Source organism: Pteronotus mesoamericanus, unplaced genomic scaffold, assembly GCF_021234165.1.
Source record: "Pteronotus mesoamericanus isolate MK-2021 breed Mesoamerican mustached bat unplaced genomic scaffold, CSHL_Meso_final scaffold_54, whole genome shotgun sequence".
Taxonomy (NCBI): Eukaryota; Metazoa; Chordata; class Mammalia; order Chiroptera; family Mormoopidae; genus Pteronotus; species Pteronotus mesoamericanus.
In genome coordinates, this window is record NW_026555321.1 from 50488826 (window position 1) to 50498779 (window position 9954).

The 9954-nt window shown below is 38.2% G+C and overlaps 1 pseudogene; it reads left to right on the forward strand.

Annotated features, from left to right (window-relative positions):
* Positions 1–498: 498 nt before the first annotated feature.
* LOC129087965 (cytochrome c oxidase subunit 7B, mitochondrial-like) lies at positions 499–750 on the forward strand (annotated as a pseudogene).
* The last annotated feature ends 9204 nt before the right edge of the window (positions 751–9954 follow it).

The following is a 9954-nucleotide window of genomic DNA, read 5'->3' on the forward strand; positions in this document are numbered from 1 at the left end:
TCAAACACTTCAAGTGGCTTACCCAAGGTTTTGTTACCGGGCCTGGAATACTAGATTCTTGAGTCTCAATGTCATAAAAATGATCACTGAACTTCACACAAGTTCAAATAGACAGAATATGTTGAGAAAACCTTGTGCACAAGGGAGCTGACCAGAAAACAGAAGTCTAGCTCCCTGAGGAGTTCTTGTGGATGGCTTACATTGGGGTCTTGGGGTGGGTGTGGTGCTTGGGAATGAAGACGAAGTCAGTTGTCACATGATCATCATCTGATGGCAGTTGAGACTGCCATGATCACAAGTTGTTTTCCATGGTTGGTGGGCCTATAAAATAATGCTTGCACACACATTCTTGCTACCATTTAATTGACAAAACAGCTACTGTATTTTGCAGAACATGATGTTAAGAAAGGTGTTATTGGTTTTCCAGGGTTCTTTGCAAGGGTACTTGATGGGAAGTTCGAACAAACCAGCAGCTGCAGTTGCTGCAGTTCTGTCTTCAGCCTCATGATGTTTCCATGGGCTAAAACACTCTAAGGTGTCTCTCAGTTCGAAGCATTCAGAAAATAATGGCAAGGAAGATTCACCAGAAATGGATACCTGATTTCCATGACAAATATGGTAATGCTGTATTAGCCCAGTGGAGCCACTTTCTGTGTTGCTACATGGACATCAACAACAATACAAACTGGAATAAATTAGAACCTGTCCCCTGTTGTCAGAGTCACCCCAAAGGAATGGAGAGATCAGTAGTCAACCCAGCTGGTATAATAATGAATTGTCTCAATACCAATTCATAACTGATGGCAAGTGAAAGCACTATATATACATTAAAATATGGCAAGATTAAAGAAATAAAATATATTTGAAACCTTAAAAAGAAGATGTTATCTTGCATTCTTTCCTTTCATGATGTGGTTAGGTTAATTTCAACTACAGAATTTTATTTAAATTTAGGAGTCATAGGCCTCTGAGATGGAGTTCTTTCAGTCAAGGTGGATCCCAGTGTTACCCCTACCTGTCCCAGTTTGAGAGCTAATAAGTGGTGGAGAAGTTGCTGGGGGGAAGGGGCAGTCTTTCTGACATGGAGCGACCATCAAGGTTCAGAGCTACCACTGGTGAAGGTCTTTGAATATTCTTTCCCACCTTCTCCACCTGGTAGAACCTTCTGCCTCTTTAGAGCCAAGCCTGGATTTTCTTCTGCCCTGGACTCTTCCATGGCTACAGTAAACAAGGTTGGACCCTTCTCTCCCTCAGACCCCACAGTGCGTTTGCACCCTCCTATCACAGTACTTACCATACGACATTCTTGTTACCTGCATTTGTACAAGTCTATAACTTCCAACTGCAGAAGGTTTCTTGCACTGGCCTGGTAAGTATAAGATGCCCTAACAACATTTGATAAGGGAAGAAAGCGAGGAATAGAGATAACATGCTTGGCCTGGTGGAAAAGTTTCTAACTATATACTATATAATCATGCTAAATAATGGGATGTGCCATGTGTACATGATACTGGGAATAGAAGATTTATTAAAATGTCAGTTAAAAATAACATTTAATGAAAATAGTATTAAAAGTAGTGACAAAAAGCACATTATGCTATATGGTTCTGAAACATAAACCCTATTTCCCAAAATTGATCCAGGATATAGAATTCCTGGATTAAGCTAAAAAGCTTAGCAGAAAAGATGGATTATTTTTTACATAAAAAGATATAAAACAGAGAGAACAGCCTTGTGAAAACAAAAAAACTAAAAGAACAATTAAGAATTTAGTCCTGGCTAGTGTGGCTCAGTTGGTTGCAGCATCATTCTGTAAACTGAAGGGTTGTGGGTTCAGTTCCTGGTCAGGGCACATGCCTGGGTTGCACATTCGCTCCCTGGTTGGGGCACGTGTAAGAGGCAGCCAATTGATGTTTCTCTTGCTCATTGATGTTTCTCTTCCTCTCCCTTTCCCTCTCTCCTTCCCTTCCCCTCTCTCTAAAATCAATAAGCATGTTTCTGGTGAGGATACAGAAAAGAAAAAAATTAACCATTTTATATCAAAGGCAACTTCTTGAAGACTCTACAACTCAAATAATTTCTTAAAATGGGCTATAATGGTTATACATTATTTTTATGATGATTGAGCTTAATAAGACTTAGCAGAAAGTAACACAGTTAGGGTATAAAATTGTTATTTTCAGTGTTCTAATTGTTTTTTCTTTCTTTGCCTTCATATTTTATTTATTTACATTTTTATTTTTTTAAATCTATAATTCATGTTTATTCTACAGTTGTCTCAATTTTTACCCTTTTATCCCCCTCCACCCATCCCAACCCCACCCCCCACTCCCACAGTCAATTCCCACTCTGTTGTCCATGTCCATGGGTCATTCATACATGCTCTTTGTCTAGTCCCTTCCCCTTCTTTCCACCATTGTCCTCTTTCCCCATCCCCTCTGGTTACTTTCAGTCTGCTCCATGTTTCCATGCCTGTGGTTTATTTTATTCATTAGTTTATCTTGTTGAATAGAGTTCACTTATAGGTGAGATCCTATGGTATTTGTCTTTCATCAACTGGCTTGTTTCATTTAGCTTAATATTCTCCAGTTCCATCCATGTTACCGCAAAAGATAGGAGTTCCATCTCTCTCTCTCTCTCTCTCTTTCTTTCTTTCTTAAATGCAGATTGATTTTATTTATTTTTTAAATGTCAAAGTTAATTATAAAATATTTAAAAAATTTAAAACCAATATAAAGTCTCAGCAATTAAACCAACATGACACCAGCACGGAAATAATCCAGTAGATCAATGAAATATAATGAGCATTCTAGAGACAAATGTATATATCTAACAATGTAATATATGATTAAGTTGATATTTCAAATCAATGGGTTCTTTGTGCCTCCAGCCTCCTGTCTCTGGCAGAGAGCAACCCCACTGCTTTTCACAGATGGCTGTTTTCTGAGTACTTTTTGGGCTCTGGTGCTGTGGGCTTGAGATCCCCTCTTTTGGTTTAGACCCCGCTCTTCTCAGGGCGATCCAATTGGCCGTTTCAATATTCTTCTGGTGCTGCTGCCTGTGGGCACCCCGCTCGGCTTCTTGAGTCTCTACCACACTCCTGACCAGTTGGATTGCCCTAAAGCTGATTCTTCTCTCTCAGACGTTACAAGGCTCCTGTCTTGCTATTGTTCAGTTGTTTGTTCCAGGTGACTTCTCCACATTTTAGTTGTAATTCCAGATTGGTCCTGGGAGGAGGTCAGTGTGACTTTCACTCCTCCACCACCTTGATTCTCTCATTAATCTAAAATTTTTAAAAAATGAGTTAAAATACAGGATCCAGCAGAAATAACACCTGCTTGGATGTGGTTGGTAGGGTAAATAATGTGGGTGTGATAACTTATAGTTTTAATTTGAACACGTCACCTAAAATTCCATATGGTGTGCTTGAGTGTGATAATGTTATGTTACATAATTACATGCTTATGATTTTATAGTAAAAGATTTTGTAATAAAAAGGGGGTGTTATTTGTGCCAGACTCTGTATATTAATAGCTGTATATTCGAGACTCAAAGTGTATAGTATTAGTAAAATTTCCCTTGAGAGATGAGGAATAAAATGATCTCTTTCTGAGGAATGGAGTAAAATCTATTTACTCCTCAATCCAATATGAGCCATGGTATAAATAAAAATTTCATCAGTTTTCTCTGTGTACATTTGTAGAGAAACTACAGCACTAAGAAGTTAATGTCAAACTGAAACACTAAAGTAGTAATTACTACAAAAATATACTATTCAAAATTCAATACTCTGTCTTTCCACTGATTAAGCATGAAATAAAAACCAACAATTCTCAGAAAAAGCAGAATTGTCAATTTCAGAAGTTTATGAAGAGTGGTCCAGCAGTTAGAAAACAGAAATGCTCTTGACCACAAAACAAGATGTTTTTATGAAAGAACTCAAGGTGATAATTTGTAAAGTTATTTTGCACTTAATGAAAGAGTAAGAGAACCCAGGAAGATTATTTTAACCTTGCATATCTATGATCAGTCAATTTCAAAAATCTTTTTAAAAGTAACCAAGCTCAAAACAGGCATATTTTTACTGTGAAACTAAGTCCCCGAGCTAATTACCATAAAGTGAATGCTCTTTCGATGTGAAAGCCTTTTATCCAAAAAGAGTTCAAAAACCTTTGTCTATAGAACACAGCTTCTGACTCCAAGGCACTGGCATATGTGCAATGATTGTAAAATAAGTATGTTTGGGATGGCGAGTGACCCCCCAGTTACTGATTTTGTTCACTAAGACAAAACAAGACACTTCGTTTTAGGGATAACACCAACAAAACTATTACCATGTAATTAATGCTCCATTTTGGGAAAACATTCTGTTGCAAATTACTTCATGAAATCCAGTTAGAACAGACTGTGCTTCAGCAGGTCTTATTTGCAAACCTTTTTAATTAGGATATTGTAACACACTTTCCTGTTTCTGCTTTAAAATTCAGGATCTAAAAGGTAGCTAATTATTTTAAATGCTGGTTGCACCTTCCTTTCCATACATTCACTAAAATCAGTCTTCAATTTAACACCAAAATTTATAACTATCCTCTTTTGTAAAGGAGGTGATGACCCTGGCCAGGGTAGCTCAGTTTGTTAGAGTTCCAATGCATCAAGGTTGCAGGTTCAATTCCCCATTCAAAGCATGTGCAATAATCAAGCAAAGAAGGCATAAAAAAGCAGAACAATAAATTGATGTTGATATTTCTGTCTTTGAAATCAATTAAAAGATCAGTATCCTAAAAATATGTGCTTTGAAATAAAAGTGTAATAAATTAGATTATTTCTGTTTCTAGCTTATTGTTTTACTGGTTTTTCACTCCATTCCTATTTCTTGAGCACTCACTGAGGATGCAGGGAGTGTGCGAGTAGAGATGCTAGAGGTGTGAACATAGCAGGTTCCCTCCCTGCTCCCCTGGAGCTTACAGGCTCATGGGGAAGACAGATAGGAAATGATATTTGCACAAAAATCTCTTTCTTCCATGCCGGATGGTGAAATAGAAAGCTCTCAAGCTTTGAAACTGGACAAACTTGAAATGACATCTTGCCTAGCAGTGAGCTTGTGACCACATTTACCTCCTTATTTTTAGTAAAATAGGGACTGTGACACCCACCATGGAGAATTCTTCTAAAGACTAAGTGGGGTGATGCCTGGGAAAGCCTTAACAACTACTGAGTAACAAAAATTTGAAAGTGAAAAACCCTTTTCCTCTATTAAAGTTCAGAAGTTATTTAATTTAAAAAAAACACTTCAAAACAAAAGTTAAAGTAATTTTCTTAGTTAATGAAGAAATTATCTATATCGAGAATAAGTGTATATTGAACTTTGTTATCAAGTGCCTTGTCGATTCTCGGTGCTCATCCAATTTCCTTACAAATTGAAAACACTTTTTTAAAAAAGAATAAGGTTTTCATTGCTTAAGGGAAAGCTGGATTGTATATGCAACACAACAAAGCACACAGAAAGCAAAGAATAAAGTATATGTACTCTTAGGTATAAGAAAACCAAGTTTATGGAATTAAAATTATTTTGGTCTCTGCAAGCAATGTAAATTTGAACAAAGACAATGCATTTAAAGCAGATATCAATAGTTTATAACTTTTTTTTTCCTTAAAAGGTCGTTCGGTAAAATAAAATATTATTCTTTTTTAGAAGCATTCATGTATATAAATATTCTCCAGGGTTTTCTTTTAACTGTATTTTTAAGACATCAAGCAGAAGACTTAACCTTGCAGGTTACATTATGATAACCATACTCATTCCTACATCTCTTCAGGTACTGATGGGGCTTTTCTAAACCCTGCAGACTTAACTCTGAGTATTTGACTTTATTACAGTTCATTTTAATATGACCTTCCTCGAAAGAAGGTTTGGCATTTTACAATTATCTAACATTCCAGTGAAGAAAAGAATTCTGCTTCCTTTTCTTCTTGAGATATAAAAAAGGAAAAAAACCCCAAAACAACAGATGTCATAACTTCAGAAAAATAGCACAATGCCCTTTCTGGGTAGCTCAGTTAGAGTGTCATCTTAATACGCTAATGTTGTGGGTTCAATCCCTGGTCACGGCACATACAAGGATTAACCAATGAATGTACAACTCAGGGAAAAACAATAACAAATCAACATTTCTCTCTCTCTCTCTCAAATCAATAATTTAAAAAAAGAGAAGAGCACCTTATTCTTGTTATAGAAAGGGAACTTTAAAGAGATAACTTAGACCAACTCCCTTATTATGTTAATAAGAAAGCTCAGGAGGATTAAGGTCTTATGTTAAGTCAGTGTCAGAGTCAGGACAGCAGCCCAGTCTGGGGTCCAGATATGTGGGTGGCTCCGAGGGTATGGCACATGTGCGTGTGCACACACATGTATGGGAGGGTCCACATGTGTTTGTGTAGTCTTGTGTTTACCTATTTCTCCTGTGTATTGTGTACAAACTAGACACTTCAAAATATTGCTTTAATGAAAGGTGGTAGGGAGGATTTTACTTTTTATCTTAATGTAGTTTTGAATACAAGTTTTAAGGTTCACACATGTGCCTCTGGCATTCTGCACTTTTTAAAATTTCTTTTACCTTTCTAATAATTTTTTAAAAGATTTAAAAATTAAATAAGTCACTCAAACAACTAAATGTGTTATATGCCAAATTTTAATACATTAGAAATTTCCCATACATAAATATTTGCTGCTCAGTTAACTAACTTTTCTGCAGGCCTTAAAATAAAGTAGGTGTCAGAAGGCAAGTGACATCAGGGACCATGATGGTTCATGTTAGGGACTGAAGGCAATGGGGACTTCGATAAACTGGACCTTGCAGCCCTGGCTAATCCAGGTAGCTGACTGTTGCCTGAGGAAATAGAGCCAATGTTGCCACATCTTAATTCTTTCAAGACTCTGGAGTTCAATAATAGAACTCCACTTGTTTATGAAATTATGAAAACAGAAAAAAATAAGTAGTTAAGGATCCAACCAGTGACTAGCTTCATTATAACCTGCTCTAATTAACCAAATTACTAACTTTAGGGTGCAAAAGGCAAGGCAAATGAAGGAGGAATAGCATAGCATTAGGACATGATGGAGATGGGTCTGAACACATCTCCATCATGTAGGAGTTTCCTGACCGCCTACAAGTGCTTAAATCAAAGAAGACTCAATCTGCATCTGCCAAGTAGGAATAACAGTACCAACTCATGGGATCTAAGGCAAATTAAATGAGAAAATAAACACAGACACTGTGGCAGAGTGGCAAGCATCTAGTAAATCTCTCTTATTATTATCATCATTATTTATCTTGGGTCTTTTTTTTAGGGCCCTACTGAATTGAGTCAATGCACTGTAATCTCATATAGCCAACAAATTAACACATTCTATGTGAAAAACAAGAAGAAAAAATTCTAAATAATTCATATTTTTGGCATTTAATACAAATGATTTTATAAAGCAATGTAATTAATGGACTTGGAAGTTAAAAATTATTGTTTTTATAAATATACTATGCATATAATATAAAATAACATAGCTACAGAAAGACAAATTATAGGATGGGATTCACCTAACATGAAAGATTGAATTTTCTGCTGTAGTCACTTATGAAGTGATTAGCATAACCTGCCTGAATTCTTGAAACTGCAAATGCTGTTGGTCCTCCTAGAATCTGTAAATCTATCATTTTTAGGTTAACTTTTCTAGAGACATTTCATAATTTGGGAAGTTTTTCTTTCCCCCACCCAACTACAGATAATCATCTGTTTCAGCAAAGTTGCTCAAAAACTTTTTTCTCACTTGTAATAAGTGACATTGGTTAACATTTAGAAGATTCATAGTCCATTAAGGGTATTCTGTTTCAACCAGCCAGTCATACCCAGGCCAAATCCATTATGCCACATGAGGCAATTGGAAAAGGCACCACCATTTCTCAAGGAAAATGAGTAGAAAGTTCCAAAGATAACTTCTTTTTAAAGCTACTATAAATTTAAGCATGTGCATAAAGTAGTTAATTATAATAGTAAGTTAATTGTACCAAATAAAGTGACTAAAAACAGATCTTTTAGAATCAAGATGGCAGAGGAGTGAGTGGAAGTCACACTGACCTCCTCCCAGGACCAACCTGGAGTTACAACTAAAATGTGGAGAAGTCACCTGGAACAAACAACTGAACAATAGCAAGACAGGAGCCTTGTAACGTTAGAGAGAGAAGAATCAGCTTTAGGGCAATCCAACTGGTCAGGAGTGTGGTAGAGACTCAAGAAGGCGGGCAGGGCGCCCCCAGGCGGCAGCACCAGAAGGATATTGAAACGGCCAATTGGATCGCCCTGAGAAGAGCAGGGTCTAGACCAAAAGAGGGGATCTCAAGCCCACAGCACCAGAGCCCAAAAAATACTCGGAAAACAGCCATCTGTGAAAAGTGGCAGTGTTGCTCTCTGCCAGAGACAGGTGCCTGGAGATGCATAGAACTGTTTAAAAGGCCAACGCATAAATTTTATTTGCAGCCACTTACCCTGGTCTCCAGCAAAGGCAGGGGCAGAGTGGGCTAGAGTCACCTGAGGAGAGACTGGGGAAGGAGGCTTTGGGGAGAGAACTGAGAGAGTAGCTAGCGGGATCTCTGTGCTGACTCATCCCTCATGTGGCGCAGCGATCTTGCCCAGGCAGAGACCATTCCGCCTAAGTGGCATCAGCATCAAAGGACGCAATAGCCTCCACCCCCAGGTGGGATTCCACCCTGCCCTGTGCTGTCTAAGCTGCCTGCTTAGTGCAGAGTGGCAGCAACAGATGGTAGATCCTGGGCTAAAGGATCTGGCAACACTTGAGCAGAGACTGGGGATGGAGGTTTTGGGGAGAGACAGAGAAAGTAGCTAGCAGGATCAGAGTGTGGACCCTCCCCCATACAGCAGCAGTCGGGGAGGACCCAATTACCCTGCCCCCAGGAGGGACTCCGCCCCACCCTGAGCTATCTAAGGCGGCCTGCTGAGTGCAGAGTGAATAGATTAACAGCTGAAGGAGACAGCCACAAACAGTAAATTCCTGAAAGTCTAGAACAGACTGCCTAAGGTCAGACAGAGTCAACATCTGACATCATTCCATGCAGATCCAGAAAGTAAAAACAGTGTTCTCCAATCATAGGAGTTTATACCACAAAGTCAGGAAATAAGACAGATCAACTTAAGACACGGAAGCAAAAGAGTCTCACAAAGAATGGGAAGACAAAGAAATACACCCTAAGGGAAAGGAGGAATCCCACAAAGAGAGCTAAATGAAATAGAGGCAAGTAAAGTATCTGACATTGAGTTCCAAACAACAGTTCTAAGGAAGCTCAATGAGCTCAGTGAGCTCAGAGACAATTACAAAAAATGACACAGAAACTACGAGGAACTTACTGCAAACTATATTGACATAAAAAAGGACAAAGAAACTATCAATGAGAGACAAGAGGAAATAAAGAATACAATTTCTGAATTAAACAAAGTAAAAGGTATCAAAAGCAGGTTAGAAGAAGCTGAGGACCAAATCAGCGACTGGAGAACAAGGTAGAAAAAAGCTCCCAGAAAAAGCAAGAAAATCAAAAAAGACTCAAAATGAATGAAGAGACATTCAGGGATATGCAGGACAACCTGAAATATAATAATATCTGTATAATAGGGATACCAGAAGGAGAAGAGGATGAGGAAGGGATACAGAGCCTGTTTGAAAAAGTCATGATGGAAAACTTCCCTAATTGGAGGAGAGAAAAAGTCACAAAAGTCCAGGAGCACAGACGGTCCCATTCCAGAGGAACCCAATGAGGCCCACTCCAAGATACATCATCATTAAAATGGCAAATATCAAAGACAGAGAATCCTAAAGGCAGCAAGGGATAAAGAGAGTGTAATATCTAATGGAGCCCCAGTATGTTTAGCAGCTGACTTCTCAACAGAAAC